This window comes from Triturus cristatus, chromosome 8 (genome assembly GCF_964204655.1).
Source record: "Triturus cristatus chromosome 8, aTriCri1.1, whole genome shotgun sequence".
Lineage (NCBI taxonomy): Eukaryota > Metazoa > Chordata > Amphibia > Caudata > Salamandridae > Triturus > Triturus cristatus.
The window spans coordinates 739,509,003-739,523,281 of record NC_140591.1 but is presented as its reverse complement, the minus strand read 5'-3'; the positions used below and the strand labels follow the sequence as shown (position 1 = coordinate 739,523,281).

Below are 14,279 nucleotides of genomic sequence, written 5' to 3'. Positions count from 1 at the left end.
GTTGTTATATTGTGTTGGCTACAATGTTGATAGGTGCTGTTTTGCCATGGAATTGTCCAAGCCCTGAAGATTATTTCATGCAATCTCGTTCCAAGAAAGGGAATTCTCTCAAAACACTAAAGTAATCAGCGTGTGGATGTATCTGTTGGTTCTCAGACCTTGCCTTCAAAAGAGCCCTGCAATCGGTTCACTGCTCACCTAGAACAAGCATTAACATGGAGAATTGTTGGCACCAACAGGAATCTTATTTTAGTGGAGTGTTTCTGGCTTTGAGTGCATAGGCCCTCGGCTCAATTCCAAGATGATCCTTCTCAAGGTGATGATACAAATGCATTGTCACCTTTACGTTTAATGTCAGAATCATTTATTTCCAGTTGGTGGTGTAAGAATGTTTGCAACAGTATGGCGATTTTTCCTAGCCATGCATGAATGAAAGCATATCACTCGCCTTTAGGTGTTTTTCTAATACATTGATATTTGCATCTTCCTTCCTAGCCTGCATGTTTGACTATCTTACAGGCTGCATGTAATAAGTATCACATCAGGGCCCTTCTTCTACTCAATTCACAACTGTTCTATCACGACATAGATAAGAAAGCTGCATCTGCTTTTGTTGTGTAGTGGTAATCAGGTTTACCTGACGTGTGAAAGCCCCATGCTTTGAAAGTACACAGTAACAAAGAAACCGATGACTTTTATAAAAAGGTGTCATGTGTGTCTCTTACTTTGCACAAAAAGTGCCAGAGATGACTTCATTTGCAGTCACTTGAAAAGTAGGGATTCTCCAATAAATGGTAAATGGTTGAAACAAATCTGAAGAAATGCATGACATACCTGTGTGTGTGTGTGTACGCATGTATGTATATATAGGGAGAGAGAGAGCGTCAATATAAACAGACTTTATTTCAATCAAGCTGTCTTTTCTATCCTTCAGGAGCAGAATGTTCTGATCATCAGCGCTCCAGAATGTAGTGTTTTCTTGGCAAGCATCACATATTGTGATGTGTTAGCTAAAAGTTCCATATCCTAGAGACTGACATATTCCTCTGTACTTGTACCTTGGGGATTCATCAAAACCTGGCATCATAAGCAGCTTTCTACTGCCACAGACTGGACAGCGAAACAATTTAAAATATCCCAGAAAAAGAAAATAAGCATGCTTAATCAGAGCTTTCTGGACAGGAAGGACATTTGAGCAAGTGAGGAATAAGCACTGCTTTTGTTAATTTGCATAGGCAGAATAGAGACTTCTGGGAAAAGGCCGAAATTACAGTCACAGAAAATGGCTGCATCTATAGAGAACGCTAAGAAGTGTTGGCAGCTTTTCCTCTGACCCTGGCCACTTTTACAAGCAATCCTATGATAGTCAGCAGGACCCACCCTAAAAAGGAAGGGGCATCCACTTGGACCCTTTCCACCTTTTCTAAATCTCGCCTGATCGAGCCTCATTGAGCACTGATTGAGCAGATAAGCACATGTCATTCTCATTTCAGAAAGGTATTGGTTAGCTTGCTGCTAGCAGCTCAGTTATGTTATGATGTTAGAGGCTATGCAAGGAATGCTTTAGTCCAGCGATATGCAGTTTTTATTGCGCCTTGCATTCACCAGGAAGATCTTTAGCTTGAATCTGTGGCCTAGGTATTCACCTTGGTATTTCTTTTGGCACAAAGTGAAGGAGTATTTGAGAGAAAATGCACAATGTGTTTCTTAGGTTGTTATGAACAACTTGTTATTCTTTCTCATTAAGCTTCAGCCACTGCAGAAATATATAAATAAGGGCTGACTTCCTGTAAGACGTGTCCAAAGCTGGGACGGAATAAAAGGAGACACTTGTAAATGATAGTGCTATCGTTTGAGAAAGGGTAAGTTGAGACTGACTTTCATGCGTATTCACAGACCAAGCATCATAAAGATACCAGCATGATCTTCATTGCGGGCTTAGAGCCGGTATTAGCTTTTGAGAGGTAAGAGGATTTTGAGGGCTCGTTGGTCTAGGGGTATGATTCTCGCTTTGGGTGCGAGAGGTCCCGGGTTCAAATCCCGGACGAGCCCTTTTCTTGGTACTCTTTTCAAGTTGTTTTGAAGTTTGCGTTTCAAAACCAACATCAATTTTTTCTTCGCAGTAGTGGATAATTCTTTGCTAGAGTCTCATGCTTCAGCCCTGCCCAGTCTGAGCTAATACCAAACATCTGGTCTTGCATGGCATGTACGAGCGTTCAGCTAGGGATGTCGGGCAGGTTGCATGAAAGAAATCTAAAGCCAGAGGCCCATGGAATAGCCAGTTCGGAGCAGTTTCATTACAGAAAAATCAACTGTAGGTATCTGTTTCTGTAGTGTAGTGGTTATCACATTTGCCTCACACGCGAAAGGTCCCCGGTTCGAAACCGGGCAGAAACAGTTGTTATATTGTGTTGGCTACAATGTTGATAGGTGCCGTTTTGCCATGGAATTGTCCAAGCCCTGAAGATTATTTCATGCAATCTCGTTCCAAGAAAGGGAATTCTCTCAAAACACTAAAGTAATCGGCGTGTGGATGTATCTGTTGGTTCTCAGACCTTGCTTTCAAAAGAGCCCTGCAATCGGTTCACTGCTCACCTAGAACAAGCATTAACATGGAGAATTGTTGGCACCAACAGGAATCTTATTTTAGTGGAGTGTTTCTGGCTTTGAGTGCAGAGGCCCTCGGCTCAATTCCAAGATGATCCTTCTCAAGGTGATGATACAAATGCATTGTCACCTTTACGTTCAATGTCAGAATCATTTATTTCCAGTTGGTGGTGTAAGAATGTTTGCAACAGTATGGCGATTTTTCCTAGCCATGCATGAATGAAAGCATATCACTCGCCTTTAGGTGTTTTTCTAATACATTGATATTTGCATCTTCCTTCCTAGCCTGCATGTTTGACTATCTTACAGGCTGCATGTAATAAGTATCACATCAGGGCCCTTCTTCTACTCAATTCACAACTGTTCTATCACGACATAGATAAGAAAGCTGCATCTGCTTTTGTTGTGTAGTGGTAATCAGGTTTACCTGACGTGTGAAAGCCCCATGCTTTGAAAGTACACAGTAACAAAGAAACCGATGACTTTTATAAAAAGGTGTCATGTGCGTCTCTTACTTTGCACAAAAAGTGCCAGAGATGACTTCATTTGCAGTCACTTGAAAAGTAGGGATTCTCCAATAAATGGTAAATGGTTGAAACAAATCTGAAGAAATGCATGACATACCTGTGTGTGTGTGTGTACGCATGTATGTATATATAGGGAGAGAGAGAGCGTCAATATAAACAGACTTTATTTCAATCAAGCTGTCTTTTCTATCCTTCAGGAGCAGAATGTTCTGATCATCAGCGCTCCAGAATGTAGTGTTTTCTTGGCAAGCATCACATATTGTGATGTGTTAGCTAAAAGTTCCATATCCTAGAGACTGATATATTCCTCTGTACTTGTACCTTGGGGATTCATCAAAACCTGGCATCATAAGCAGCTTTCTACTGCCACAGACTGGACAGCGAAACAATTTAAAATATCCCAGAAAAAGAAAATAAGCATGCTTAATCAGAGCTTTCTGGACAGGAAGGACCTTTGAGCAAGTGAGGAATAAGCACTGCTTTTGTTAATTTGCATAGGCAGAATAGAGAGTTCTGGGAAAAGGCCGAAATTACAGTCACAGAAAATGGCTGCATCTATAGAGAACGCTAAGAAGTGTTGGCAGCTTTTCCTCTGACCCTGACCACTTTTACAAGCAATCCTATGATAGTCAGCAGGACCCACCCTAAAAAGGAAGGGGCATCCACTTGGACCCTTTCCACCTTTTCTAAATCTCGCCTGATTGAGCACTGATTGAGCAGATAAGCACATGTCATTCTCATTTCAGAAAGGTATTGGTTAGCTTGCTGCTAGCAGCTCAGTTATGTTATGATGTTAGAGGCTATGCAAGGAATGCTTTAGTCCAGCGATATGCAGTTTTTATTGCGCCTTGCATTCAGCAGGAAGATCTTTAGCTTGAATCTGTGGCCTAGGTATTCACCTTGGTATTTCTTTTGGCACAAAGTGAAGGAGTATTTGAGAGAAAATGCACAATGTGTTTCTTATGTTGTTATGAACAACTTGTTACTCTTTCTCATTAAGCTTCAGCCACTGCAGAAATATATAAATAAGGGCTGACTTCCTGTAAGACGTGTCCAAAGCTGGGACGGAATAAAAGGAGACACTTGTAAATGATAGTGCTATCGTTTGAGAAAGGGTAAGTTGAGACTGACTTTCATGCGTATTCACAGACCAAGCATCATAAAGATACCAGCATGATCTTCATTGCGGGCTTAGAGCCGGTATTAGCTTTTGAGAGGTAAGAGGATTTTGAGGGCTCGTTGGTCTAGGGGTATGATTCTCGCTTTGGGTGCGAGAGGTCCTGGGTTCAAATCCCGGACGATCCCTTTTCTTGGTACTCTTTTCAAGTTGTTTTGAAGTTTGCGTTTCAAAACCAACATCAATTTTTTCTTTGCAGTAGTGGATAATTCTTTGCTAGAGTCTCATGCTTCAGCCCTGCCCAGTCTGAGCTAATACCAAACATCTGGTCTTGCATGGCATGTACGAGCGTTCAGCTAGGGATGTCGGGCAGGTTGCATGAAAGAAATCTAAAGCCAGAGGCCCATGGAATAGCCAGTTCGGAGCAGTTTCATTACAGAAAAATCAACTGTAGGTATCTGTTTCTGTAGTGTAGTGGTTATCACGTTTGCCTCACACGCGAAAGGTCCCCGGTTCGAAACCGGGCAGAAACAGTTGTTATATTGTGTTGGCTACAATGTTGATAGGTGCCGTTTTGCCATGGAATTGTCCAAGCCCTGAAGATTATTTCATGCAATCTCGTTCCAAGAAAGGGAATTCTCTCAAAACACTAAAGTAATCGGCGTGTGGATGTATCTGTTGGTTCTCAGACCTTGCTTTCAAAAGAGCCCTGCAATCGGTTCACTGCTCACCTAGAACAAGCATTAACATGGAGAATTGTTGGCACCAACAGGAATCTTATTTTAGTGGAGTGTTTCTGGCTTTGAGTGCAGAGGCCCTCGGCTCAATTCCAAGATGATCCTTCTCAAGGTGATGATACAAATGCATTGTCACCTTTACGTTTAATGTCAGAATCATTTATTTCCAGTTGGTGGTGTAAGAATGTTTGCAACAGTATGGCGATTTTTCCTAGCCATGCATGAATGAAAGCATATCACTCGCCTTTAGGTGTTTTTCTAATACATTGATATTTGCATCTTCCTTCCTAGCCTGCATGTTTGACTATCTTACAGGCTGCATGTAATAAGTATCACATCAGGGCCCTTCTTCTACTCAATTCACAACTGTTCTATCACGACATAGATAAGAAAGCTGCATCTGCTTTTGTTGTGTAGTGGTAATCAGGTTTACCTGACGTGTGAAAGCCCCATGCTTTGAAAGTACACAGTAACAAAGAAACCGATGACTTTTATAAAAAGGTGTCATGTGTGTCTCTTACTTTGCACAAAAAGTGCCAGAGATGACTTCATTTGCAGTCACTTGAAAAGTAGGGATTCTCCAATAAATGGTAAATGGTTGAAACAAATCTGAAGAAATGCATGACATACCTGTGTGTGTGTGTGTACGCATGTATGTATATATAGGGAGAGAGAGAGCGTCAATATAAACAGACTTTATTTCAATCAAGCTGTCTTTTCTATCCTTCAGGAGCAGAATGTTCTGATCATCAGCGCTCCAGAATGTAGTGTTTTCTTGGCAAGCATCACATATTGTGATGTGTTAGCTAAAAGTTCCATATCCTAGAGACTGATATATTCCTCTGTACTTGTACCTTGGGGATTCATCAAAACCTGGCATCATAAGCAGCTTTCTACTGCCACAGACTTGACAGCGAAACAATTTAAAATATCCCAGAAAAAGAAAATAAGCATGCTTAATCAGAGCTTTCTGGACAGGAAGGACATTTGAGCAAGTGAGGAATAAGCACTGCTTTTGTTAATTTGCATAGGCAGAATAGAGACTTCTGGGAAAAGGCCGAAATTACAGTCACAGAAAATGGCTGCATCTATAGAGAACGCTAAGAAGTGTTGGCAGCTTTTCCTCTGACCCTGGCCACTTTTACAAGCAATCCTATGATAGTCAGCAGGACCCACCCTAAAAAGGAAGGGGCATCCACTTGGACCCTTTCCACCTTTTCTAAATCTCGCCTGATCGAGCCTGATTGAGCACTGATTGAGCAGATAAGCACATGTCATTCTCATTTCAGAAAGGTATTGGTTAGCTTGCTGCTAGCAGCTCAGTTATGTTATGATGTTAGAGGCTATGCAAGGAATGCTTTCGTCCAGCGATATGCAGTTTTTATTGCGCCTTGCATTCAGCAGGAAGATCTTTAGCTTGAATCTGTGACCTAGGTATTCACCTTGGTATTTCTTTTGGCACAAAGTGAAGGAGTATTTGAGAGAAAATGCACAATGTGTTTCTTATGTTGTTATGAACAACTTGTTACTCTTTCTCATTAAGCTTCAGCCACTGCAGAAATATATAAATAAGGGCTGACTTCCTGTAAGACGTGTCCAAAGCTGGGACGGAATAAAAGGAGACACTTGTAAATGATAGTGCTATCGTTTGAGAAAGGGTAAGTTGAGACTGACTTTCATGCGTATTCACAGACCAAGCATCATAAAGATACCAGCATGATCTTCATTGCGGGCTTAGAGCCGGTATTAGCTTTTGAGAGGTAAGAGGATTTTGAGGGCTCGTTGGTCTAGGGGTATGATTCTCGCTTTGGGTGCGAGAGGTCCCGGGTTCAAATCCCGGACGAGCCCTTTTCTTGGTACTCTTTTCAAGTTGTTTTGAAGTTTGCGTTTCAAAACCAACATCAATTTTTTCTTTGCAGTAGTGGATAATTCTTTGCTAGAGTCTCATGCTTCAGCCCTGCCCAGTCTGAGCTAATACCAAACATCTGGTCTTGCATGGCATGTACGAGCGTTCAGCTAGGGATGTCGGGCAGGTTGCATGAAAGAAATCTAAAGCCAGAGGCCCATGGAATAGCCAGTTCGGAGCAGTTTCATTACAGAAAAATCAACTGTAGGTATCTGTTTCTGTAGTGTAGTGGTTATCACGTTTGCCTCACACGCGAAAGGTCCCCGGTTTGAAACCGGGCAGAAACAGTTGTTATATTGTGTTGGCTACAATGTTGATAGGTGCCGTTTTGCCATGGAATTGTCCAAGCCCTGAAGATTATTTCATGCAATCTCGTTCCAAGAAAGGGAATTCTCTCAAAACACTAAAGTAATCGGCGTGTGGATGTATCTGTTGGTTCTCAGACCTTGCTTTCAAAAGAGCCCTGCAATCGGTTCACTGCTCTCCTAGAACAAGCATTAACATGGAGAATTGTTGGCACCAACAGGAATCTTATTTTAGTGGAGTGTTTCTGGCTTTGAGTGCAGAGGCCCTCGGCTCAATTCCAAGATGATCCTTCTCAAGGTGATGATACAAATGCATTGTCACCTTTACGTTTAATGTCAGAATCATTTATTTCCAGTTGGTGGTGTAAGAATGTTTGCAACAGTATGGCGATTTTTCCTAGCCATGCATGAATGAAAGCATATCACTCGCCTTTAGGTGTTTTTCTAATACATTGATATTTGGATCTTCCTTCCTAGCCTGCATGTTTGACTATCTTACAGGCTGCATGTAATAAGTATCACATCAGGGCCCTTCTTCTACTCAATTCACAACTGTTCTATCACGACATAGATAAGAAAGCTGCATCTGCTTTTGTTGTGTAGTGGTAATCAGGTTTACCTGACGTGTGAAAGCCCCATGCTTTGAAAGTACACAGTAACAAAGAAACCGATGACTTTTATAAAAAGGTGTCATGTGTGTCTCTTACTTTGCACAAAAAGTGCCAGAGATGACTTCATTTGCAGTCACTTGAAAAGTAGGGATTCTCCAATAAATGGTAAATGGTTGAAACAAATCTGAGGAAATGCATGACATACCTGTGTGTGTGTGTGTACGCATGTATGTATATATAGGGAGAGAGAGAGCGTCAATATAAACAGACTTTATTTCAATCAAGCTGTCTTTTCTATCCTTCAGGAGCAGAATGTTCTGATCATCAGCGCTCCAGAATGTAGTGTTTTCTTGGCAAGCATCACATATTGTGATGTGTTAGCTAAAAGTTCCATATCCTAGAGACTGATATATTCCTCTGTACTTGTACCTTGGGGATTCATCAAAACCTGGCATCATAAGCAGCTTTCTACTGCCACAGACTGGACAGCGAAACAATTTAAAATATCCCAGAAAAAGAAAATAAGCATGCTTAATCAGAGCTTTCTGGACAGGAAGGACATTTGAGCAAGTGAGGAATAAGCACTGCTTTTGTTAATTTGCATAGGCAGAATAGAGACTTCTGGGAAAAGGCCGAAATTACAGTCACAGAAAATGGCTGCATCTATAGAGAACGCTAAGAAGAGTTGGCAGCTTTTCCTCTGACCCTGGCCACTTTTACAAGCAATCCTATGATAGTCAGCAGGACCCACCCTAAAAAGGAAGGGGCATCCACTTGGACCCTTTCCACCTTTTCTAAATCTCTCCTGATCGAGCACTGATTGAGCAGATAAGCACATGTCATTCTCATTTCAGAAAGGTATTGGTTAGCTTGCTGCTAGCAGCTCAGTTATGTTATGATGTTAGAGGCTATGCAAGGAATGCTTTAGTCCAGCGATATGCAGTTTTTATTGCGCCTTGCATTCAGCAGGAAGATCTTTAGCTTGAATCTGTGGCCTAGGTATTCACCTTGGTATTTTTTTTGGCACAAAGTGAAGGAGTATTTGAGAGAAAATGCACAATGTGTTTCTTATGTTGTTATGAACAACTTGTTACTCTTTCTCATTAAGCTTCAGCCACTGCAGAAATATATAAATAAGGGCTGACTTCCTGTAAGACGTGTCCAAAGCTGGGACGGAATAAAAGGAGACACTTGTAAATGATAGTGCTATCGTTTGAGAAAGGGTAAGTTGAGACTGACTTTCATGCGTATTCACAGACCAAGCATCATAAAGATACCAGCATGATCTTCATTGCGGGCTTAGAGCCGGTATTAGCTTTTGAGAGGTAAGAGGATTTTGAGGGCTCGTTGGTCTAGGGGTATGATTCTCGCTTTGGGTGCGAGAGGTCCCGGGTTCAAATCCCGGACGAGCCCTTTTCTTGGTATTCTTTTCAAGTTGTTTTGAAGTTTGCGTTTCAAAACCAACATCAATTTTTTCTTTGCAGTAGTGGATAATTCTTTGCTAGAGTCTCATGCTTCAGCCCTGCCCAGTCTGAGCTAATACCAAACATCTGGTCTTGCATGGCATGTACGAGCGTTCAGCTAGGGATGTCGGGCAGGTTGCATGAAAGAAATCTAAAGCCAGAGGCCCATGGAATAGCCAGTTCAGAGCAGTTTCATTACAGAAAAATCAACTGTAGGTATCTGTTTCTGTAGTGTAGTGGTTATCACGTTCGCCTCACACGCGAAAGGTCCCCGGTTCGAAACCGGGCAGAAACAGTTGTTATATTGTGTTGGCTACAATGTTGATAGGTGCTGTTTTGCCATGGAATTGTCCAAGCCCTGAAGATTATTTCATGCAATCTCGTTCCAAGAAAGGGAATTCTCTCAAAACACTAAAGTAATCAGCGTGTGGATGTATCTGTTGGTTCTCAGACCTTGCCTTCAAAAGAGCCCTGCAATCGGTTCACTGCTCACCTAGAACAAGCATTAACATGGAGAATTGTTGGCACCAACAGGAATCTTATTTTAGTGGAGTGTTTCTGGCTTTGAGTGCAGAGGCCCTCGGCTCAATTCCAAGATGATCCTTCTCAAGGTGATGATACAAATGCATTGTCACCTTTACGTTTAATGTCAGAATCATTTATTTCCAGTTGGTGGTGTAAGAATGTTTGCAACAGTATGGCGATTTTTCCTAGCCATGCATGAATGAAAGCATATCACTCGCCTTTAGGTGTTTTTCTAATACATTGATATTTGCATCTTCCTTCCTAGCCTGCATGTTTGACTATCTTACAGGCTGCATGTAATAAGTATCACATCAGGGCCCTTCTTCTACTCAATTCACAACTGTTCTATCACGACATAGATAAGAAAGCTGCATCTGCTTTTGTTGTGTAGTGGTAATCAGGTTTACCTGACGTGTGAAAGCCCCATGCTTTGAAAGTACACAGTAACAAAGAAACCGATGACTTTTATAAAAAGGTGTCATGTGTGTCTCTTACTTTGCACAAAAAGTGCCAGAGATGACTTCATTTGCAGTCACTTGAAAAGTAGGGATTCTCCAATAAATGGTAAATGGTTGAAACAAATCTGAAGAAATGCATGACATACCTGTGTGTGTGTGTGTACGCATGTATGTATATATAGGGAGAGAGAGAGCGTCAATATAAACAGACTTTATTTCAATCAAGCTGTCTTTTCTATCCTTCAGGAGCAGAATGTTCTGATCATCAGCGCTCCAGAATGTAGTGTTTTCTTGGCAAGCATCACATATTGTGATGTGTTAGCTAAAAGTTCCATATCCTAGAGACTGACATATTCCTCTGTACTTGTACCTTGGGAATTCATCAAAACCTGGCATCATAAGCAGCTTTCTACTGCCACAGACTGGACAGCGAAACAATTTAAAATATCCCAGAAAAAGAAAATAAGCATGCTTAATCAGAGCTTTCTGGACAGGAAGGACATTTGAGCAAGTGAGGAATAAGCACTGCTTTTGTTAATTTGCATAGGCAGAATAGAGACTTCTGGGAAAAGGCCGAAATTACAGTCACAGAAAATGGCTGCATCTATAGAGAACGCTAAGAAGTGTTGGCAGCTTTTCCTCTGACCCTGGCCACTTTTACAAGCAATCCTATGATAGTCAGCAGGACCCACCCTAAAAAGGAAGGGGCATCCACTTGGACCCTTTCCACCTTTTCTAAATCTCGCCTGATCGAGCCTCATTGAGCACTGATTGAGCAGATAAGCACATGTCATTCTCATTTCAGAAAGGTATTGGTTAGCTTGCTGCTAGCAGCTCAGTTATGTTATGATGTTAGAGGCTATGCAAGGAATGCTTTCGTCCAGCGATATGCAGTTTTTATTGCGCCTTGCATTCACCAGGAAGATCTTTAGCTTGAATCTGTGGCCTAGGTATTCACCTTGGTATTTCTTTTGGCACAAAGTGAAGGAGTATTTGAGAGAAAATGCACAATGTGTTTCTTAGGTTGTTATGAACAACTTGTTATTCTTTCTCATTAAGCTTCAGCCACTGCAGAAATATATAAATAAGGGCTGACTTCCTGTAAGACGTGTCCAAAGCTGGGACGGAATAAAAGGAGACACTTGTAAATGATAGTGCTATCGTTTGAGAAAGGGTAAGTTGAGACTGACTTTCATGCGTATTCACAGACCAAGCATCATAAAGATACCAGCATGATCTTCATTGCGGGCTTAGAGCCGGTATTAGCTTTTGAGAGGTAAGAGGATTTTGAGGGCTCGTTGGTCTAGGGGTATGATTCTCGCTTTGGGTGCGAGAGGTCCCGGGTTCAAATCCCGGACGAGCCCTTTTCTTGGTACTCTTTTCAAGTTGTTTTGAAGTTTGCGTTTCAAAACCAACATCAATTTTTTCTTTGCAGTAGTGGATAATTCTTTGCTAGAGTCTCATGCTTCAGCCCTGCCCAGTCTGAGCTAATACCAAACATCTGGTCTTGCATGGCATGTACGAGCGTTCAGCTAGGGATGTCGGGCAGGTTGCATGAAAGAAATCTAAAGCCAGAGGCCCATGGAATAGCCAGTTCGGAGCAGTTTCATTACAGAAAAATCAACTGTAGGTATCTGTTTCTGTAGTGTAGTGGTTATCACGTTTGCCTCACACGCGAAAGGTCCCCGGTTTGAAACCGGGCAGAAACAGTTGTTATATTGTGTTGGCTACAATGTTGATAGGTGCCGTTTTGCCATGGAATTGTCCAAGCCCTGAAGATTATTTCATGCAATCTCGTTCCAAGAAAGGGAATTCTCTCAAAACACTAAAGTAATCGGCGTGTGGATGTATCTGTTGGTTCTCAGACCTTGCTTTCAAAAGAGCCCTGCAATCGGTTCACTGCTCACCTAGAACAAGCATTAACATGGAGAATTGTTGGCACCAACAGGAATCTTATTTTAGTGGAGTGTTTCTGGCTTTGAGTGCAGAGGCCCTCGGCTCAATTCCAAGATGATCCTTCTCAAGGTGATGATACAAATGCATTGTCACCTTTACGTTTAATGTCAGAATCATTTATTTCCAGTTGGTGGTGTAAGAATGTTTGCAACAGTATGGCGATTTTTCCTAGCCATGCATGAATGAAAGCATATCACTCGCCTTTAGGTGTTTTTCTAATACATTGATATTTGCATCTTCCTTCCTAGCCTGCATGTTTGACTATCTTACAGGCTGCATGTAATAAGTATCACATCAGGGCCCTTCTTCTACTCAATTCACAACTGTTCTATCACGACATAGATAAGAAAGCTGCATCTGCTTTTGTTGTGTAGTGGTAATCAGGTTTACCTGACGTGTGAAAGCCCCATGCTTTGAAAGTACACAGTAACAAAGAAACCGATGACTTTTATAAAAAGGTGTCATGTGTGTCTCTTACTTTGCACAAAAAGTGCCAGAGATGACTTCATTTGCAGTCACTTGAAAAGTAGGGATTCTCCAATAAATGGTAAATGGTTGAAACAAATCTGAGGAAATGCATGACATACCTGTGTGTGTGTGTGTACGCATGTATGTATATATAGGGAGAGAGAGAGCGTCAATATAAACAGACTTTATTTCAATCAAGCTGTCTTTTCTATCCTTCAGGAGCAGAATGTTCTGATCATCAGCGCTCCAGAATGTAGTGTTTTCTTGGCAAGCATCACATATTGTGATGTGTTAGCTAAAAGTTCCATATCCTAGAGACTGATATATTCCTCTGTACTTGTACCTTGGGGATTCATCAAAACCTGGCATCATAAGCAGCTTTCTACTGCCACAGACTGGACAGCGAAACAATTTAAAATATCCCAGAAAAAGAAAATAAGCATGCTTAATCAGAGCTTTCTGGACAGGAAGGACATTTGAGCAAGTGAGGAATAAGCACTGCTTTTGTTAATTTGCATAGGCAGAATAGAGACTTCTGGGAAAAGGCCGAAATTACAGTCACAGAAAATGGCTGCATCTATAGAGAACGCTAAGAAGAGTTGGCAGCTTTTCCTCTGACCCTGGCCACTTTTACAAGCAATCCTATGATAGTCAGCAGGACCCACCCTAAAAAGGAAGGGGCATCCACTTGGACCCTTTCCACCTTTTCTAAATCTCTCCTGATCGAGCACTGATTGAGCAGATAAGCACATGTCATTCTCATTTCAGAAAGGTATTGGTTAGCTTGCTGCTAGCAGCTCAGTTATGTTATGATGTTAGAGGCTATGCAAGGAATGCTTTAGTCCAGCGATATGCAGTTTTTATTGCGCCTTGCATTCAGCAGGAAGATCTTTAGCTTGAATCTGTGGCCTAGGTATTCACCTTGGTATTTTTTTTGGCTCAAAGTGAAGGAGTATTTGAGAGAAAATGCACAATGTGTTTCTTATGTTGTTATGAACAACTTGTTACTCTTTCTCATTAAGCTTCAGCCACTGCAGAAATATATAAATAAGGGCTGACTTCCTGTAAGACGTGTCCAAAGCTGGGACGGAATAAAAGGAGACACTTGTAAATGATAGTGCTATCGTTTGAGAAAGGGTAAGTTGAGACTGACTTTCATGCGTATTCACAGACCAAGCATCATAAAGATACCAGCATGATCTTCATTGCGGGCTTAGAGCCGGTATTAGCTTTTGAGAGGTAAGAGGATTTTGAGGGCTCGTTGGTCTAGGGGTATGATTCTCGCTTTGGGTGCGAGAGGTCCCGGGTTCAAATCCCGGACGAGCCCTTTTCTTGGTATTCTTTTCAAGTTGTTTTGAAGTTTGCGTTTCAAAACCAACATCAATTTTTTCTTTGCAGTAGTGGATAATTCTTTGCTAGAGTCTCATGCTTCAGCCCTGCCCAGTCTGAGCTAATACCAAACATCTGGTCTTGCATGGCATGTACGAGCGTTCAGCTAGGGATGTCGGGCAGGTTGCATGAAAGAAATCTAAAGCCAGAGGCCCATGGAATAGCCAGTTCGGAGCAGTTTCATTACAGAAAAAGCAACTGTAGGTATCT

General features: G+C 41.7%; 1 non-coding gene across 1 annotated transcript; it reads left to right on the top strand.

Annotated features, from left to right (window-relative positions):
* The first annotated feature begins 9,495 nt into the window (after positions 1 to 9,495).
* Positions 9,496 to 9,568, top strand: TRNAV-CAC (transfer RNA valine (anticodon CAC)). Its single transcript has one exon. It is a non-coding gene; the product is annotated as a tRNA-Val (tRNA).
* Positions 9,569 to 14,279: the final 4,711 nt, after the last annotated feature.